Raw genomic sequence first — 21,872 nt, 5'->3', positions numbered from 1 at the left:
TGGGTTTCATCTATTTACTGTGGCAATGACAGGTCATGCAGAGGAAAGGGGTTCAGCTACCGCAGCATGTAACAGTTGAATCGTTGTTATCCTAATGCAATAAAAGAGAGCAGGAGCGAGAGAGTGGGATTGTATCGGAATGAACAAGGGGGTTTTGCTTGCCTGACACTTCTGAAGATAGCATTGGGTCTTCATCAGTGTCAACGATCACATCGTCGAAGCAACGTCTACTGAGAGGGGACAATTACCGGCAACAGAGAGAAAACAGAATCAATGCAATGCAACAATATGATGCATGAACATGGCATGTCAATATGCTGTGATTTGAGCTAATGCAACTAAAACTAGATTAAATGAAGTTGGTTTGAACCAAAGATTTAAATTCAACTCCATATGTGATTATTTAAATGCCACTTATTTGATTTGACCTGATCAGCAGGCATAAGTTGTTCAAACATGCATGATAATGCCATAAACAGATTCCTTGAATTTTTCTGATAATTTTTCATATATAATTTGTTTGATTTGGAGTTATGGATAATTTACTATGATTTTTACAAGTTTTAACTATTTTCTGGAATTTCCTGAATAAGAATAAATCCAGAAAAGGGCATTAATGCGTCAGCACTACGTCATTGTGACGTCAGCTGGTCAACAGGGTTGCCCAGAGTCAAACCTGACGGCTGGGACCCACTAGTCAGTCTGACAGTTAACTATTTGGGTTAACTAGACTAACTAAACAACACCGAGCCCACTGGTGAGTGACCAATTAAATTAACTTAATTAAGTTTAGCTCTAACTAACTGGGTTAGCCGGGCAAGGCCCGCATGTCAGTGACTCAAGGTCAAACAGGGGTCAACCTCGGGTCAAACCCGACGCTAACTGGGCTTTGACCCACTGTGGGGCCTACTGTGAGCGTCTGTTAGGATGGGTAATTAATGGAGATTAGCACTAATTACGCCGCCACGTCGGCATGCCGGAGTTTGGCCGGCGGCGACCTCAAGCCGTGGCGGAGTCTTCTCGGGATTGAGCTACAGGTGATGGTTTTGAGCATGGTTTGCAGCTATGGGACGCTGGCACTCGCGCGCATCCAATGGTGCCATCAGTTGGTCGCGGGGTGGCCGGATACATTGACGGCGTCGAGTTCCGCGGCGGCCAGAGTTTGGACCTTTATGGAAACGACTCTACGGGGCGTCTCCGGGCAAGCTGGTGGTGTCTGCGGGTTCCTAGGGGCGTAGTGAGAATGAAAACGTGCTCAGACGTGACGTGTGTGGGCTCTAGCCATGGCGGTGACATGGCCAGTGGGTGGGAGCTCATGGCTCCGGTAGTTAGCGCGGTAGAGGAAGAAAACCGGCGGCGGGCTAAGTTAAATAATCAGGGGCTCACAGCAGTCACAGAGAGCTTCTCGGTGTGTCCGGGGATGATCTGCAGGCGGTGAATCGACCGGTGGCGTCCGGTGGCCATGGCGAGGGAAACGGCGATGATGGCGACGGTGTGCTGCTCCCAAGCTTGCGTGCGTCGTTGAGGGGAAGCTCCACGCCATGGTGATGCTCCAGAACCAGGCGGTGGGGTGGTTTGAGGGCTCTGACCACGGTGATTCTCGGTGGCGCGCTCCAGCGTTCTCGGGTCCGAGGGGGGAGCGAGGCAGAGAGCTAGGTGGGGGCAAGTGAGAGGTCGGGCGGATCCGTACGGCAATGGGGTGGTCATCCGCGGCGTCGACGTGCGTCGGGGCAAGCAGGAGGTGGAGGCTGGCGCGCGTGCTGGCGCCACGCACCTGCATGTCCTCCTGGCAGGGGGTGGAAGACGGGTGTGCCCCTGGTGGGCTGGGCCGCCAGGTGGCCTGGCCAGGTAAGTGGCCCAGGTAGGCGTTCTCTCTCTCTTTCCTAAATTGTTTCTGTTTTCTATTTTTTTCTGCAATTGTTTTGACTTAAATAAAATGCTAAGACATTTCCAAAAATCATGAAACTAATCATGGCTACTGTTTATAATATATCCATCAGTAAACATTTTAGTTTATGATTATTTGAGCATTTAGAATATTTTATAGCATTTAAATGCCCAAATGCAAATATAATATGATTTAATTCAGAGCCCAATATGTCATGGAAAAATGTGCAACACCTCTGGTTATTGCTTCCAGCATTTTCCAGAAATGATGAACATTTTTGAAAACCATTTGGATTCACTGAGAATATTTTTAGTTGAACCTAGTGAATTTCATTTGGTGCTAGGGTTTCAACAATCCCCATTCCAAGTTTCTTTGGAATTAAAACATGATGGCATGAAGAACAAGCAAAGTCAAGCAAGGGCTGAACTGGGGCTGTGACAGAGGAAGAGCAGATTGATCACCCATGCCCACCTTCTAATGATAGTAACTCTTCAAATCATACATTGTTTAATTTCCCTTCGTGCTTACCGAAGGATGATTGCTATGATGACTGTTATGATCACGTTGATTCTCTTGAAATATCCCTTTTTGATGATGCTTGCCATGCTTGTGGCCAAGATGCCAATATGAATTATGCTTATGGAGATGAACTTGCTATAGTTCCTTATGTTAAACATGAAAGTTTTGCTAGTGCACCCACGCATGATAGTCCTATTATCTTTTTGAATTCTCCCAACTACACTATATCGGAGAAGTTTACCCTTATTAAGGATTATATTGATGGGTTGTGTTTTACTATTACACATGATGATTTTGATAGATATAATATGCATGTAGTTGCTGCTCCTACTTGCAATTATTATGAGAGAGGAACTACATCTCCGCCTCTTTATGTTTCCAATATGAAAAAATTGCAAGAAATTGTTTATACTATGCATTGGCCTTTACTTTGTGTGCATGAATTGTTCTTTTGTGACATGCCGATGCATAGGAAGAGAGTTAGACTTCGTCATTACATGATATATGTTACTTTGTGCTCACTACAATCTTACAAATCATTGTTAATTAAAATTGGCTTTGATATACCTTGGGATCCGGGTGGATCCATTACTTGAGCACTATATGCCTAGCTTAATGGCTTTAAAGAAAGCGCTGCCAGGGAGACAACCCGGAAGTTTTAGAGAGTCATTTATTTCTGTTGTGTGCTTTTATAATGTTTAAAAATAAAAATAATGTGCCAAGGTTTTCCTTTAGGATGTTTACAATGCTTGTTGGTTTATGCGGTGCGGGGCAGAAACTTTGGCTGTAGTGCGCGATTTTACATTTTTTACTGGAATGTCAAACGGTTCTGAAAATGTTTGCACTGTCCTTCTATACAAATTTTTTATTTTTACTAATTTTGGTAGAATTTTTGGTGTACCAGAGGTATGCTGAATGTTCAGATTATTACAGATTGTTCTGTTTTAGACATATTCTGTTTTTGATGCATAGTTTGCTTGTTTTGATGAAACTATCGATTTATATCAGTGGATTAAGCCATGGAGAAGTTATATTACAGTAGCTACAATGCAAAAACAAAATATGAATTGGTTTGCAATAGTAATTAGAGTAGTGATTTGCTTTATTATACTAACGGATCTTACCGAGTTTTCATTGAAGTTTTGTGTGGATGAAGTGTTCGAAGATCAAGGAGGTCTCGATACACTAGTAGAAAAAGGGTCTTCTGTCCCGGTTGGTAAGGGCCTTTTGTCCCGGTTTTTGAACCGGGACTAAAGGGTCGTTACTAATGCCCTGGCCCTTTACTCCCGGTTCAAACAGGAACCGGGACAGATGGGCCTCCACGTGGCCGGTGCGCCGAGCCCAGGTAGGAGGGCCTTTGGTCCCGGTTGGTGGCACCAACCGGGACCAATAGCCATCAATGCATCAGCATTTCAGGGGCGGAGGTTTTTGTTTTTTTGCCTTTGGTCCCGGTTGGTGGCACCAACTGGGACCAATAGGCATCCACGTGTCAGCATTTCAAGGGCTGAGGTTTTTGTTTTTTTAAAGGGGGGGGGTTGGGGGTTTTGGGAGGTTAATTTAGGTGTTTCATATATTGTGTTAGCTAGCTAATTAATAGAAAAGTGTCCTCTCTTATGTCCATGCTTAATTGGTCGACGCTACGTACTATATACGTATAGAGAGGACTAGACACGCTAGCCACCTGACCCCGTACGATGGTGAAGCTTCTTCTTTGCAGCATTTTTCTTGTTTGTCGCCGACATCTTCTTACTCTTTTCCGATGTCTTGTAGGCCACAAATGCGGGCCAGTGATCTCTGATCTTCTCATATCTGCCGATGAATTCTGGTGTCTCTTCGTTGTCGAAAAATGTTTTCAGCTCATTCTTCCACCTCCTGAATAACTCTGCCATCTTCTTAAGAGCATGAGACTTGATTAATTGCTCTTTAACTGGCTTCTCCGGATCCTCCTCTGGCGATAGGGTGAAATTTGCCTTCAGCTCAGTCCAAACATCATCATTCTGCATATCATTGACATAAGACACCTCAGGGTCTTCGTTCTTAGGCTTATACCATTGCTGGATGCTGATCGGGATCTTGTCCCTAACAAGAACCCCGCACTGAGCAGAAAATGCTTCCTTTGTCCGGATGGGTTCAATCGGCACGCCATCGTGCGCGATTTCTGTGATCTCAAACCTTTCATCCGAGCGCAACTTTTTCTTCGGGCCTCGTCTCTTTACCGAAGTTGTTCTCGATCCAGAGGGCTAGAAAAAAGAAGAATTAGACGAGAGTTAATTAGTATGTGTACATACCAAAACAATGAATGCATCAATTAGCTAGTCATCACATGCTTAACTAATATATTTACCTGGCCGGACTCTGTTCGGTCATCGGAGCCATCATCACGGGCTCCTTCTTGCACCAGCATTGGGTCACCAGAGCCATCATAATCATGTGTTTCCTCCTCCATTCTTCGATCACCGTAGACTGCTTCTTCTTCACCCTGTTCTGCTTCTAGACCATCATTGTCGTTAAGATACGACATGACATCACCTCCGGCTAACATTATGTCCCCAACACCTGTTCTTGTTCCTCGTCTCGTCCGAACTCCATTGTTTCTGCAAATATTACAACACGGCAATTATTACACAAACATGACATCATGTGGATATATTAGTGGCAAACGTAGACCTAGCTAATTCCGGGTTTGGGGTGGCCTCGACAACGCTTCAAGGGTAGGGGCGCGGCGGGAGGGGATAGGAGACCGACATCGTTTTTTTAGGGTTTGGGTGTCCTCGAGAGTTTTGGTCGAGCGATAGGGCCGGGGGTGCTCCCATGGTGTAAGTTATCGGGGAGCGGGTAGGTCAAACCCCCTCCCCTCGTTTTGAAGTTATCGGGACACGGAGTATATCGACAATGACATATCCGATAAAAATAAGAAGACGAAGAAGAAATAAAAAGAGGAGAAGAAGATATTAGGAATAGAGGAGAAGAAGAGAAATATTCTATTTTCTCTTCTTCTCCTCTATTCCTTTCTTCTTCTCCTCTTCTTTTTCTTCTTTTTTCTTCTTCTTATTTATTTCTCTTCCTCTCCTCTTCTTCTCCTTTCTTCCTCTTCTTATTTTCCTTTTTCCTCTCACTATTTTTCTTCTTCTTCCTTTCCTAGCTAGATATATAAAACTTTTCTAAAAATGTAACTTTTGCATACATACATGGGAAAATAATATTATCGGGGAGGGGGTAGGTCGAACCCACCCCCCTCGTGTTGAAGTTATCAGGACACGGGTTATATCGACAACGACATATCTGATAAAAAATAAGAAGATGAAGAAGAAATAAAAAGAGGAGAAGAAGATATTAATAGAGGAGAAGATCGAAGAAAAAAAAGAAGAAAAAAAAGAGGAGAATAAGAAAGGAATAGAGGAGAAGAAGAGAAAATAGAATATTCTATTTTCTCTTCTTCTCCTCTATTCCTTTCTTCTTCTCCTCTTCTTTTTCTTCCTTTTTCTTCTTCTTATTTATTTCTCCTCTTCTTCCTCTCCTCTTCTTCTCCTTTCTTCCTCTTCTTATTTTGCTTTTTCCTCTCATTCTTTTTCTTCTTCTTCCTTTCCTAGCTAGATATATAAAACTTTTCTAAAAATGTAACTTTTGCATATATAAAACTATTCCATGGATCATCATTTCTCATATATATATATATATATATATATATCCATCTATAGCCACATACATATATAAATGGAAAAAAATGCTATGAACAAAAATACATATATATCAATGCACACATCCATGGATCATCATTGCTCATATATCCATAGTCATCTATAAAAACTTTCTATATATGAACAAAAAACTTTATATGAACAAAAAAACTTTCTATGAACAAAAAAACATTTTTGACATATTTAACACATTCTAAATTTTCCTAACTCTTTTACAACCACAAAAATTACTCCAACTTCATGACAGTACCCACACTCTATTTCACCAAAAACCTTCTTATCCATAGTTCAAAATTTTCAAATTTCATTCAAATGAAATTTTAACCAGATTCAAATTCCTTGCTGAAAACCTATTCTAAACCAATCCAAAAATTCTCAAATTTTGCCATCACCTTTGTCTTGCATCAGTACCTCGCCACAAAAAATATCCTAAATTCTAAAAATGCCCAAAGCCATCTAGCACTTGATCAAACAACCTCTATATGCACTGTTCATATTTGGAAAAAAAATCAGAAATTTCAGATAATGGAGCAGGGGCGTGTTGCTGCTGCTGCTCCACTCCTTCTCCTCTCCTCTCCTTCTGCTCTACAATGCGTCGGGGCCGGCGGCGACCATGGAGCAGGGGCAGAGAGCAAGGACGCTCGGGCGCAAGAGCGGCGCTCGATCGGGACCATGGGAACGGGGGGCTCACTTCGAGGGGGGCGCCGATGGCAGGAGTCCGGCGACGAGGACGGCGGGCTCGGGGTGGCACGCCATGACGGGGACAACACGGGGCGACAGGGACGAGGAGGGTGGGCTCGGGGAGGCACGCAGCGACGGGGACGATGAGGACGGTGGGCTCGGGGATGCTGGCGACGAGGACGGTGCGTGCTCGGGGAGGCGACGGCGTTGGCGGCGGCGGCGTAGACGGCGAGGTGGAGCAGCCTGGCGGCGTCGATGTGCTCGGCGTCGTCGGGGGCAACTGGTGTGATGAACTCTACAAAATTTCTAAGTGCCACTTATATACCAAGAGCATTGGTCCCGGTTCGTGGCACAAACCGAGACCAATGCCCCCCTTTAGTCCCGGTTGGTGCCACCAACCGGGACCAAAGGTTTCTTTTCAGCAACACAAAGGGCGGGAAGCGGAGGCCTTTGCCGGGACCAATGCCCCTCTTTAGTCCCGGTTGGTGGCACCAACCGGGACCAAAGGCCTTGTGCTTCCCCGCGTCAAAAGTTTAGTACCACCTCGCTAGCTGAGAGAGCTCCAGAGTGGTTTATAAGCCCCACCACGGCTGCCCTCTCGAGCTCCTCTCAAATGCAGGCTTATGGCCTAATCTGACACTATGCTGTCTGTTGGCCTATTGGGCCTTCTGCGGGCCTTAATCCTGGCCCAGGTTGGGTTTCTAGTCGTATTCAGGCTGTGGTGGCCCAATAGGTGGCAGTTTTTTTAATTTTCTTTCCAGTTTTTTTGTTTTTTTGCATTATTTATTTTCTTTTGTTTCTTGCTTTATTTTTTTATTCTTTTTGCTTTTAGTTTTAGAAAAATTATAAACTTTATGTTAGTGCCATTAGTTTTCAAATATGAATAGTTAAAATTTGAATTCTTTGAAATTTATGCGAATCACAAGTTTGTGATTAACTTTACTAGAAACATAGTTTTTTTCCAGTTTTTTTGTTTTGTTTTCTGCATTATTTATTTTCTTTTGTTTTTTGCTTTATTTTTTTAATTATTTTTGCTTTTAGGTCAGCAAAATTATAAACTATGTCCCGTGAACTCCAATCCACTACTTCGGGCCCATGAGGCCCAATAACCTCGGGGGGGTTCCGGTAACCCCCCGGTACTCCGGTATATATCCGATAACCCCCGGAACCATTCCGGTGTCCGAATATAGTCGTCCAATATATCAATCTTCATGTCTTGACCATTTCGAGACTCCTCGTCATGTCCGTGATCACATCCGGGACTCCAAACAACCTTCGGTACATCAAAACTCATAATATAACCGGCATCGAAACGTTAAGCGTGCGGACCCTACGGGTTCGAGAACTATGTAGACATGACCGAGACATGTCTCCGGTCAATAACCAATAGCGGAACCTGGATGCTCATATTGGCTCCCACATATTCTACGAAGATCTTTATCGGTCAGGCCGCATAACAACATACGTTGTTCCCTTTGTCATCGGTATGTTACTTGCCCGAGATTCGATCGTCGGTATCTCAATACCTAGTTCAATCTCGTTACCAGCAAGTCTCTTTACTCGTTCCGTAATACATCATTCCGCAACTAACTCATTTAGTTGCAATGCTTGCAAGGCTTTAGGTGATGTGCATTACCGAGAGGGCCCAGAGATACCTCTCCGACAATCGGAGTGACAAATCCTAATCTCGAAATACGCCAACCCAACAAGTACCTTTGGAGACACCTGTAGAGCACCTTTATAATCACCCAGTTACGTTGTGACGTTTGGTAGCACACAAAGTGTTCCTCCGGTAAACGGGAGTTGCATAATCTCATAGTCATAGGAACATGTATAACTTATGAAGAAAGCAATAGCAACAAACTAAACGATCAAGTGCTAAGCTAACGGAATGGGTCAAGTCAATCATATCATTCTCCTAATGATGTGATCCCATTAATCAAATGACAACTCATGTCTATGGTTAGGAAACATAATCATCTTCGATCAATGAGCTAGTCAAGTAGAGGCATACTAGTGACACTCTGTTTGTCTATGTATTCACACATGTATTATATTTCCGGTTAATACAATTCTAGCATGAATAATAAACATTTATCATGACATAAGGAAATAAATAATAACTTTATTATTGCCTCTAGGGCATATTTCCTTCATATAGTTTTCGCCTTTTCAAAATTCTCATAAGCTACATATGGCTATGTGTATCATGATGATGTTGAGGCCGGGGTCCTCCCCTTTTCGGAAAAAATAAGCTAGAGTACATAAGGCCAACCCCATCGCGCCGCCGCATTTGGTCCGCCGTGTCCGTTTGGACCGAAACAAATATAAGTACGTGATGGCCCAACACGCCCGCGCATGCGCAGATTTGGTCCGCTTGATGTCTATCTGGACACATTTCCAGCTTGAATTTGCGCCTGATTTGCGTCCACGCAGACACGAGATGGACGCGACGCACGTCTTCTAGGTGTTCGCCTTGGGCCAATGTGTAGGCTAGCCAACCACCCACTCAGTCATAGTCAATGCAACCCATCAACCTCGGGCCCGCTCCTCAGCCAAAGGAAGAGTCGAGGCCACATCCTTTTTAAAAGGCAAGCGGGGGGGGGGGGGGGGTGTGGAGGGTGTCACACCCACTTCTTCCTCGCATCAGTCCACATCTGTCCACGCGTGCTCCCACGCCGGTCGACACAAACCCTAGCCACCGTTGTCTCCATGGGCTTCTTCAATCACAAACGCGGCAAGCATGACCATGAGGCCGTCTCTTTTTGCCGCCCGACCAACTTCACGCTGGTGCCGGGGCGCGGGGGGGGGGGGGGGGGGGCACGCGACTGGCTCTACATCCTGGTGCACCGTGCATAGTGCCATTGGGAGTACCACATTCAGCTGTCGTCGCCCGATGTCACCCTTCCGCATGGTTGGTACCTCAACCCCCACCGGATTCTGGTGTCGGTCGTGTCGCAGTCTGAGGGCGCACATGTGGCAGAGATCCGCAACCGCTGTGCTCTCCTGACCCCCCCCCCTATCTGGGACGTTTGATTCAGAACTGAGCAAAATGTGCGCCGCCGCGATGTCATCCAGATCGACGCTCGCGCTTCACCGGTGTTGCTGGTGGTGGTGAGGGAGGAGGCGACCTGGTTCACCAACGAGTACTCCGAGCAAAAGGAGCTCGCTTGGTGGTCTGGTCTCGAGGAGGCACTCCGGTTGTCGACAGCCGTCGACCACGTCTTCCCACCGTCACCACTGCCACCAGCCCCACCTGTGCCCATGCTCGACGCGTACCAGTGGGCGGGCCGCACGCTGGCAGTGGAGCGGGCGGAGGCGGAATGCCTGATGCAGTGGGATCGCAGGGAGGAGGCGGCACAGCGGCAGGCGGGGCAGGCGCAACAACACCGATGCGTCCCCGCAGACTACGACCCTAGCAGCCTACCAGGGTGCCTTCCCATCGACGGAGGTGCCGGATTTCTTTGACCCTGGCCTGCTCCGGCGAGGACAACGCCGCCGCCCAACGGCTAGGCAGAATGCAACTACGGGATTTTTTTAGTTTTTATCTAAATTTTTGAAGTTTTAATTATTGTAAGTGGACTTTCGCCGGTGTTTAGTTTTTGTAAAGTCTTAAATTTTTATCTTAAATTTTTCTTTCTATTATTTTTGTGGCTAAACGGGTGAGCACGCACCAAATGCATCAGCCGCGTTGGGCGCACCTATGCTCCCACGGTCAAAACCGGACACACTCATCTGCTTAGCCGACCAAAACAGACAAAAAAGGGACAAAAACCACGTCCATTCGGCTGGGCCTAAGCACTCCCTCTGTAACGCAAACGTTTTTTTTATACTATTTGTATATAGTACACAATTAGCAGCGACGTCGCGGAAGAACACCCGCTTGCCGACCAGTGAGAAAACAACCGGTGGCTTTACCATCCGGATGCACGCAAACTTGGAAGGATGGGCTGGTTATTCAGTCCCTAACTTGAAACATGATTGTGGTAGCTGAGTTGCATTTGCACGAAGGGATGTTGCGTTGCCACGACGACCATGAGATGATCGAGCGCGAGAGAGGTTGGTGCATGCAGCTGCATGCCGAGGCGACGGGGCCACGTGCGTTCCGGGCTTGCTAGCTGCACCCACAAGTCAAAACTTCTCACCAACGCGACAACGCAACACACACACCGCACACACACACCGGACACCGAGCAAAGCTCCATCTGCTAGCTACCATAGCTCTCTCTCTCTCTCTCTCTCTCTCTCTCTCTCTCTCTCTCTCTCTCTCTCTCTCTCTCTCTCTCTCTCTCTCTCTCTCTTCTTTTGAAGGGAAAGCGAGCTAGCTACCCTGGCCAACTACCCGGCGACCCTTCTACCAACCTAGATAGTCTTTTGTCATGGACTCAGCTCGGCGCGTGGCATCGGTGTAGGGCCGTGACGTCTGCCTCTGCCTTCTGACTCTGCCGCCTATAAAATGCCCCATATGCATATCAAGTTGCTGCACACACACATAGCACATAGCATTTTAGTAATATATCTTGGTCCTCGTCGTTGTTTGTGGTGCACACACTGTTGCGTGCACAGTTTTGTATATAGCGTATGTTGGTCGTCGCCGCCGCCGCCGTGGTGGTGGGGACTCACGGCGGGGTTAACAAAGGTACGTACGTAACTGATGATCCTTTCGCACGCAGCTGAGTAGCTTGCATGGAATTAACAAGCGGTGGTATATATCTACGTAAGTGATATGATCTGCTCTGTGTGTTTTCTGCAGGGGTTCCAACTGATGTATGCCTCGGATCGGGTGCATATATGCCTCGGATCCTACGTGCAGCAGGTCTTTGAATATGTGTATATATGTATATGTATGTATGTGGGTGATGTGTTCCTTGCCATGATCTTTGTCAGGTGAGCAGTTCTTCGCTGTTCCGGCCTCTACTTCGTTGTCTGTTCGACCTCGATCGATCTGCACAACTTTTTGTCCATGATTTTTTGTGAGCGAAGATGAACTTGTCTGAAGCATTTAGATGCATGACAACTGCACAAACTGAAATAATGTTAAATGTAACTGATATATATTGCTAATAATGAGGCGGGTTGACAAAAAACAAAGGTTCAAAATCGTCTAATCCTTAGCTCAAAATTCTCTGGAAGACACGACTAAAGCATGGACACCTTGTTATGATGCTTTGCAAATATCTTTCTAGAGAATTTTCAGCTAAGAACTACTCCCTCTGTAAACTAATATAAGATGTTTTATATCACTAAACTTTACAACTCCACACGTTTGAATGTGTTTTTTTATACAGGTACATATAAATGTACCATTTTTCATACAGGTCCACACATGTTCATCTTTTTTTTTGTAGTACACAGATGAAAATATGCCTACATGCAAATTTGCAGATATGTATTGCATGTTAACATGTGTACATATGTGTTGACAAAATTTCAGAACTTTTAGAAACTTCAATTTGCGGTTTTCAAATTTATGAAAATCTCCAGCCCAGAAGCCAGGATCTGCACTTAGACGACTAATTAATATAATCAAAACCATTTTTGTTGGTTATGCATAAGTGGTACTACATGAAAAATGTTTTACAATATAAAGATTTTTGTAATCGTTCACTCACATAGTCATACTTTTTTAATGGTCCAAAATTCATATTATGGATACCAAAAAAAATTAGAACACATAAATTTGGAAGGCCTAGACTATTACTTAGACACAGATAGTTCTACTACTCCAAACATTTACCACACCCTCCCTACATATACACCTTTCTGAACACATAATCATGCTAATGTATATTTGTCTTAAATCCTTAACCATGCATGCACCTAGTTAAAGTAAAACAATCTACCTGTATTTGCAATTAAATTAATATCCAGCAACGATTCTAAGAAAAATAAGAAATGATAAAGTATAGTGCATATCGAAGAGAGGTCGAATGGGCAGCGAAGTTGAGGTTGACGCTGAAGGACTGTCTATTTGACAACGCCAGGTATGGAACAAAACATCGCCCTGGGTGTGTGCGAGGATCTCCATGGATACTGAGATTCCTCGAGTTCAAAGTTGGAGTTTGAGATACTTGGGAACTAAAACGATAGGTTCAGTAAATTGCAATTCTGGTACGAGGTGCCACTAACTCTACTCGTCTTATTTTGCGGCTCTCGATTTTTTTTTTTGTATAAAATCACTACTGCAAAACCCCTTGGGAGGGTTACCAGTTTAGCCACTTAAAAATCGGTCATTAGGCTTGTCAATTGTTAAAACACTAGCACTAGTGATCGGAGTGTACATTGGGACCGTCACTAGTATTTCATTACTACTACTTCATTAGCAGTGGCCGCTCTTCATTAATATCAGAGCCCAAAAGGGTGTTTATTGGGCCCGTCACTAGTATTTCGTTGGCAGTAAGACTAGCCACAATGGGAGTAACTTCAGCAGTAACATCGAGTCCAACTCAGCAAATTTGCTTATGTGGCAATGAGTTAATGAGGAGAGAGGGAGCTGTAGTAACTTAGGTAGTTACTGTAACATCACATGTTCCAATGCAATATGAGTCTATAGCATAATAAATAAAGGTTTGCATGTTACCACACTTATGTTACTACCCACTATGAAGGTAGGGATATGTGTATGTTACTACTGTATGTTACTCTTCACTGTGGCTGGTCTGACCGCTCTCCATTGGTATTAGAGCCCCAAAAGAACGAAATCACTAGTTAGTGGAGGATGTGGCCCGCGCCTTCTCCCTCTGCCTCGCTGCACGCTCCGCCTTGGATATCACTAGGGGTTGGGGCGCCACCTGGTGGCGCCTCTTGAGAGAAATCTAGGCGGTGCCAGGTTGAAAGCGCCCATTCCACTTACTTTGGCGAAAAATTTCGGAAGAGCTAAATAAATGACGCTTAAATACAAGGGAGATTAGGGCATCTGAAACAAAAAACACTGATGGCATGAGGTAGAACCGGAAAGACAGAGAGAGTTCACACATACTCATTATCTAATGAATCAGTATATGTTGCAAGTTTCTGCAGTGGTAAGAATTCAACATTCAACCAGAAAGACAAAGAGAGCTCACACATACTCATTATCTAATGAATCAGTATATGTTGAAGTTTCTGCAGTGGTAAGAATTCAACATTCAGTTGTGACATGAAGTGCTACACCAAAACAATAAGAGCACAACGACGGAAAGTTTAAAGGGTATTCAAGCTGAATGCTCAAATTAAAATCACCATGAAATGTGAGGAAAATGCCACCCGGTTCTATGTGGATTCTGCGACATGTCTTGCAAGTAAACATATCATTCAATAAGCCAGAAATTTTGTAGACATCAAGTGGAGTCAAAAAATGCTTGCAATGCTAACCGTCCGAGGAAGACAGTCTTCAGCATGTCTCCTAAGAACAGAGAAACCACCACGGGTACTTGTATCCGAGGTTGCTAGTGTCCTGCAGAAGGAATGTATGATGACTTTCTCGAACTCTTGTGGTTTAGGACCCAAGCTTGTGAGCTCACCTTACTAATTAAGGGGGTTCAAACGGGAAAATTAATGAACGTACATGTAAACAGAAACATGGAACATTACTAACAAAGAAGACTGCTACATGAAACAGAACTGATATTATATGTGAAGAAATGTACATAGGAAAGGACAAGGCGTTGTTACAAGGTATCTACCATTATGTTTCAGAAGAGTGTCAGGTTGTAGCCCTCATTTTGAAGCTTTGCCTCAATAGTCTCAGACAATAAAGAAGGGTATCATGACTATTATGAGTAAGTCCTCTAGAATATCAACCACTACTGTGGGAACTGATGTGCAGATAATGGAATAGAAAGCAGTACTCTAATCTATCAGCACAAGAGTTACAGAATATGTAGTGTGCCTAAATCAATTCATTAAGAACTTAATTAGACCAGTGTACATTACAAGAGGTCCAAAAAGGCCAAAAGGGAGTGCGGGATGATGCTTCCGTATATTCATACATTTGGATAGTCAAATTGTAGGTGACAGGTAACAAAGGTAACACAGATATACTGAGCTTACATCATATGAGAAACACACAGAGGAGGGAATATGTACCAGAAGAGCATTAGCACAAAGAAAGCATTCTGGTAGAAGTTATAGAGAATCATGTATGTCATAGACCGATGGTTCCAGTGCTTGTGCGCAAGAAGCGCTCTATTAAAAAAAACTGCCCCATAACAAATCTGAGGCCATCACTCCTTGACAACCTTCTTGACCACATATATACCAAAACTAACATCAGCCATTTGTATCATTGAAATATAATTTGCCCTTGCAAATAGAAAACAAGATCATAGAAAACCAGACTGTCAAGATGAACATGGGAAGATGCCAAATAGTGGAGAAAATAGTTAGCCATGTCTCCAAAATTAAAGGTGACAGTAAAACTGACAAGCTCAATGTACATCAAAAACATATATTGGCATAATTCTGCAGTATTGTTTGTTTGATCTTCAATTGTCAGAAATGACTTGTGCCTCTGTACTAATTGTGACGTTCAACAGATAGGGAGCTTATTATTGTATAAAGCCTTATCAGTATATAACTGGATTGCACAGACAGAAATGCAATGTGCATCATGTGATTCCACTCCTTCCTCTTAGTCCAGCCCCCTCTTTTCCATAACCCTCTCTCAAATACACATGTCCTCCCTTGAGGGGAAAACATAAATTAGTATGAAAACCATAGATATGGAAAGGAAAAGGAACAAAACATGTATATGGAATTTTGAAGCCATGCCTTCGTAGACCTGCTTCTAACTATAGTGCTATGTGTACAATTATTTTCTTATAAAGAACAAGCCCACAAAAACTACAATATCATTGAATGTATTGTATTTGGAGAACCATAATGAGCAGATCTAGAAGAAAGCCTTTTCGCACCGGTATTTGGATACAATATGAGGAACAGACACAGCCAGATGTCGAGAATGAAGAGTTAGTACCAAAGAGCATACCTCACATGTCGGCCGCTGCAGCAGGCACCTGCTTGAGGTGGTCCAGGAGCCCGCCGCCACCAAGGCTGAGCTAATCGGCATTGGCAGGGATGACGTGGTCAAGCTGCAGTGAGCGTGTCGCCTTTCAAGAATAATGCATTTTCTTAAGAATGGATCTAACAAAACATGCTATAGCCAAGTATTCTGGTGCATATGAGTTGCACCCAGATCAACCGCATGCTTATCATAAGGGATTTAAGGCAGTTTCTTCCTTGACAAAATGTCATTCTTTCCAACTAAATATACCATACTTTGAAGAAAATGCATCATATATCCAGTTCATGTTTTCTTCAAAATTGTATGAGTTGAGGGTTCATAATATGTACTAGCGGGCAAGGGCGCTCCGCTGCGCCAGGAAGTTACCCAGATGTTTGCTTGGCCTTTTTTGAAAGGGAAGGTTGTTTGGTTGCCTATATATTATTTTAGCTCTATAAAAAGTATTTAGTTGTCCATCACTTTAATGAGTTGGTTTATTTAGCAAATGTGGCATATTCTTAGATAGAAAACATGGCACATTGATAGGTGAACAACACCACAATAGTTCATTTTTAGAGAGCAAAATATACGATATCCACTGTCATTGTCGGAAACAAATGTTCACTGCCATTGTCTTAAAGAGAAGTTCTCAGATGATACTAAAATTATAATATTATATGCCTAATTTAGCAAGTTACCAGCATGTTAGGCAGCTTTTGAACTGAATGCTTGCTCACAAGAAGTACTACAATTTGTAAAATTCAGCCATTTCTGCATTACTATACCCTTGAGAACAGAAACCGAAGAAATATTTGCAACATGAATGTGTACAATTAGTCTTAAACAAAGAATAGACATAATCTTCACAAGGTCCAGCGTGGCAAACCATGTCTACAGTTCTCAAATAAGACGTCGCAATATCATCACCGACTTGTTGTTCCAGCCATACATTAGAAATTCCATCCATTAGCATTTGACAACATGACTCAACGATTACCTTACCTCATCAAATCATCGTGACACCTTGTATCCTGCATGGTCAAGTAGTACACCTTCTGATGGCAATAACAAATTCTGGATAAGATTAAGGAAAAATTAGCATGCTGATCTTTTCCAGAAAATAAATAAAATATGATTCCTTGGTCTTCAAGGAAAATAGAAATCATGTTTCATAATTCCAATATGAAACAACTTTATTTGTAGAAGTAAGCAAGGCAAGCAACTCAGCCAAATGGATGCGGTATATACATGAATACATACATAGCAAAAGGAAATCATATATGCATGGGACATGGGCACAACACAAAAAATTCTTTATGCATATTTCACATACATAACTAAAGTTAATGATCATCTCATGCAAAAATAGTCACTAATTAATTAAATCAATTCATCCAACATTATACTGCTAGTCTGATACAACTTGTACTGAGGATTATTATAAGAGAGCACTTCTAGAATTATGCAGATATAAACTGTTTGACATTTATGTCAACAAACTACAAACCACCATGCATGTTGTGTGGTCAAGTTCTAACGGGATGACTGTAAAACGATTTACCTTCAAACTAAATTGACAGAAAAATAGATCGGACTCAGCTTAATCTTTGAACTCGTGTAATTAGCACTCAGTCGTTTGCAAAAACAGTTCATCTGGTTATATTTAGTACCTACAAAAGCGAGCATAGAAATGTTTATCCTCACAAACAAAGAATAAGAATACATGTGTAAGACCAATACTATAACTGGTTATCAAGAAAACTAAACAATAGAAGAAACATAAAACAAAGGATGGAAGATTGGACCTACCTGACTAAGAATGCCACATGATATAGTAGGAATTCCTTCTTTATGGCTGGCTCCCAGAGAATTTCCAAGAATGCATATTGACCAAGCTCATGCAGTCCTCGATAGAGCAAAAATCCAGGGACAACCTTCATAACTAATATCCAACCACCTGAGTAGAAAATACAAACCTTGTCATCTATAGTCACAACATGTAAATTGAATAGTAGGTTACTGCTAAGTTAGCAGCTTACAGTGAAAAGTTCTATCCTACAGAAAAGGGAAAAGAAATGCCACCTGTAAGCCAGAGCCAAATATATAGATGGCCAATCATTGCAGCAGCAGAATAAACGAAAATTTTCACTTTAAGAAGGAATCTTGACTCAAGATATTAGAGGTTTAAGTCACTGGTTGTGGCTATCTTAACAGATGAAACGAAAGATGCCACAAAAAGGCAAAAAAACCAATCTGTAAAACAGTAAAAGTATGTAGATGAGGAAAAAATATGCCATAGTAATTGACTCAGAAGATCAATTTGGATTTTGGAGTACATATATTTGCTTTCCAAAAAAACAGAACCTCAATGAAATATCTGAATTGTACATATATTTGGATTTTGAAGATCAATTAGTTCTTTCAAAAATACTCAATGAAACAAAGAACTCGAAGCTACATCACACAAGAGAGAAGGGTGCTTCTCTCCATTCCTGAAAATACCTGTAGGTGATGGAGCGCACGGCGAGCAGCATCTCGTCGGGGCTGGCGACCTCGGCGTCGGCCAGCCGCACAAGCGCCCGGGCGGCGGACTCGATGGGGAAGTAGCCCCCGGCATCCTCCGTGCAGAACGAGAGCGCCTCGCAGGGCTCCGTGAGCGACGCGAGCAGCGCGCCTCCCCCTGCGCCCTCCGAGGCGACGACCGCTACCATCCGACGGAACTTGCCGTCCTCGGGCCTCCCTTTCCCGTCCCCGTCCCCGTCCCTACAAAAAGGAGCATGGCGGCAGGGCCTCTCTTCAGTCCGCGTTATCCTTCTGCGTCGAGGATAAACACGATGCTGCAGAGAGGAAGAGTAGGCGGGCAGCGGGGCATAGGAGACGGCAGAGGGAATGGGGATTTTTTCCTTTCTTTCCGATGAACCCTAGCCTAGATAGCTTGCTCACGGGGACGACTGCAGCGGCGAGACGGCGGAAGATAGGAGGAGGAGGAGGGGCGGCGGCGAGGCGGCGGCTCACGTACCGGGAAGGAGAGGCGACACCGCTGGATAGAAGGGGTGGGGTGGCGGCGCCGGAGAAGAGGACGAGGCGGAGGGCGGAGAAGGGGCTGTGAAGGCGATTTTCTCCTCCTGTCTTTTTCTTAGAATAAAAAGCAAACGATGTGGTGGGCCTGATAAATCTTTTTTGTCTAGTACTGTTGCCGACGTGGCTATCGCGAGCTATCGCCTTTGATGCGTAGCTGAATGGTTTTAATGGCCCGGCAGCCAGGGACGTAACCGCCTACTCCAAGGTAGTGGAGGAAGCGGCCATGCACCTTCGCAATCGTGGTGGCAGCTCCTCCTTTATCAGGCGACAGTGGCGTCGTAGTGGCAATGAGGGCTCGTCTATCTGCGTGTAGAGGCTGTGTGGTGGGGGAGACGCCGACTCGTCCTTCACACAGCGAAGGCGCTGGGGGACGTCGGCTCCTTGACACAGGCGCCGATGTGGAGTCCGTTGCACGGCAGGGCTGCCAGCTCGTCCTTCACCTGATGGAGTGGGGATGTCAACTCCTGCTGCACGCAGACGCGCGCAGGGGGGGACTCCTTCACGCGCGCCCGTGGTGGTGGCGCCAGGCCCATCTGACGGACGACTGCTTTGTCCGTTAGAGCACCTCCGAGAGGAGACCAGGCCGCTGCTAAGGCTGGTCCTCCTCGTGGGAGGAGGAGATGACTCCTTGCCAGAGGAGCCTGTCGCCGTGGATGCAGATGGTCCTGGAGAGCGAGGACGGCGGCGCCACGATCTGCCTGAAGAGGAACTTCCACCTGCGTAGAGAACCAGAATTTTAGCATCCCCGGTGGGCTTGGCGAGGTGATGGGAAGGGGGAGGAGGACGGTACTCGGGGAGGGTGAGTGCGGATCTGTGTGTCTCCTTCGCATGACTTAAATAGCTGCGGCCAGACCAGGCGAAGGGGCGGTCATCCCGTTTCAATGCGGCGCGGCGGTCGGAGTTGGTTTCTCGGGATGCGGCATCCATATTGAATCGGTGACGCCTGAGAGGTCGCGTCTGTTTGCGCCGCCTTCCCATCCGATCAAATCACTAGCATCAATGCCGGCCGCTGCATAATCTGGGTCGGCATGAATGCGGCGTGGCAAGCATCGCGGGTGTTTGATGAAAAGCACGGGAGAGGTGGGTGGGATTTTTTTGTGGTCCAGGGCAGTCAGGAGTGGATATGGCAGCGGTCTGGACGCCTGCGAAGCCCCCCTACATTAGTGCAGAACCGGGCAATAACACCGGTTCATAAGGCCCTTTAGTGCCGGTTCGGTAACTGGCACTAAATTGTGGGCACTAAAGCCCTCCCCCCCCCTTTAGTACCGGTTCAGCACGAACCGGTGCTAAAGGGCAACCACGTGGCACGAGCCAGCTTCAGGGGCAAGGAGCCCTTTAGTTCCGGTTGGTGACACCAACCGGTATTAAAAGGTTGGGGGGTTGGGTTTATGATTTCTTTTTCATTTAATTTTGTGTTTTCCATTTAATTCTTTTTCGTTTGCTGGTATTTTACGATACTACATATTGTACACGTTATGCATATATATAAATAGAATTTCTAGTAGAACCGATCATAATATATATATATAGGGTCACGCTATTCGTCACCCTGGATGAGGAATAGTTATTCTTCATCCCTCTCTAGTTTGACGTCAATGCATCGTATTTTTAGGTTCCGTAAATTTTGTCTTATTTCATACGTAAAAAGAGAACGTAAGAAAATATATACTCCCCGTAAAAATATTTTATGTCATGTAAAATTACGAACGTAAAAACATAGTGTAAAACATACATAAAATGCGATATTTCTGGTCTTATAACTTATTTTTTTTGTTTTCTTATACCATATTTTACGTAGTGAATCAATATGAATGTTTCTATTTGTATTTCAAACGTAATTTATTTATGAAGCGATCGTAAAATTACTTCAAGTGAAGAATAACTTATTCTGCATCCTGGGTGATGAATAGTAACACTATATATATATATATATACATGTGTGTATATATGTGTGAATTAATTAATGGTGATTGTGAGACATTCGATGATATATATATATATATATATATAATTAGCTAGCTATCTACAATTTCTCATAATTGGTGCCTTCGGAGCCAGTGGCAATAGCCTAATTGGTGCCTTCGGAGCACGATAACAATTGGAAGTGGTTCATGGGGGCGGTAGCGGATAATAGTATTCTCTTTTGGGATCTATGACCTGGTCGAGCAAAAATCCCGCTATTTCCTCTTGAATTGCTTCTACGCGGTCCTCTGTTCGGAGCTTCTCCCGTACCTCTTTGAACTGTTAAGAAGGAGATCAATATGCATGTGTATTAGTTGTGTGACTAGATATCGATAATGGTGTAAAAATTGTGAATAATGTTCTGACAAACGTACCCACTCCTGTCTTTGAGATTTACTCCTTTCGGACGCCATCATGCAAATGTTCTCGCAAACGTAGTATGCACACAGATTATTCCCCGGCGGCTGCTTTAGGGCCTTTACGAGAATGGAATTGATCAGATAATAATTAATCAAGCATGATAATTAAAGAGATGGCAGCTAGCTAGTACTACTTAATTACTTACCTGGGGTCGATACTATTTCAGATTTTGTTTCCATGGGCCTGGAGTGGCCCTGATGAACTTTGACCAAGCCTTGCCCGCCGACAAAGAAAATGAATAAATGAGTTATTAAATAGTTGTTATCAGGAAATGACAAACTAATTAAATAGGCCGAGATATAGTTAATAATGATTGAAATTACCTGTTGACTATCCCCTTCACGATGGTGTAGTCACTTGCTTTCTTAAGTAGTGAGTCTAGTACTTTAACTGTTCCTTCATCAACTTTAATGATTAACAAGATCCAGTGAAATCTGCATGCACACACGTTTGCATGTCTTAATTAAGCGGGCATATGTAAGCAAAAACATGTAGCTAGCTAGTAGGCAAAAACAGAATTTGTAGTACAAGACAGTGTGACTCACTCGAAGTTGTAAGGAAGCAGTATATCTTCATTGTATTTGAGGCGCTTGAAGAACTCTAGCATGCTTTCCTCTATATTTTTTTCATAATATGGATC

General features: G+C 44.0%; 2 long non-coding RNA genes across 5 annotated transcripts; one reads left to right on the top strand and one right to left on the bottom strand.

Moving 5' to 3' along the window:
- The first annotated feature begins 11,285 nt into the window (after window positions 1–11,285).
- Window positions 11,286–13,365, top strand: LOC125524520 (uncharacterized). Its single transcript, XR_007290799.2, has 2 exons — window positions 11,286–11,425; window positions 11,540–13,365. It is a non-coding gene; the product is annotated as an uncharacterized LOC125524520 (long non-coding RNA).
- Window positions 13,366–13,838: 473 nt separating this feature from the next.
- On the bottom strand, window positions 13,839–17,970 carry LOC125524519 (uncharacterized). 4 transcript variants are annotated; one of them, XR_015611389.1, is made up of 6 exons: window positions 17,579–17,970; window positions 17,331–17,439; window positions 16,772–16,843; window positions 14,854–15,875; window positions 14,140–14,221; window positions 13,839–14,059 (listed from the first exon to the last, which is right to left on the bottom strand). It is a non-coding gene; the product is annotated as an uncharacterized LOC125524519 (long non-coding RNA). The 4 variants fall into 4 exon arrangements; XR_015611386.1 differs by having other exon boundaries at window positions 14,140–15,875; window positions 17,579–17,959; XR_015611388.1 differs by having other exon boundaries at window positions 13,839–14,048; window positions 14,140–15,875; window positions 17,579–17,959.
- Window positions 17,971–21,872: the final 3,902 nt, after the last annotated feature.

The sequence above is a fragment of the Triticum urartu genome, chromosome 7A, assembly GCF_056163025.1.
Source record: "Triticum urartu cultivar PI428250 chromosome 7A, HENAU_Tu73, whole genome shotgun sequence".
In the NCBI taxonomy this organism is placed as follows: Eukaryota; Viridiplantae; Streptophyta; class Magnoliopsida; order Poales; family Poaceae; genus Triticum; species Triticum urartu.
Note: the sequence above shows the minus strand (reverse complement) of the source record. Positions and strands in the feature narration are given on the sequence as shown.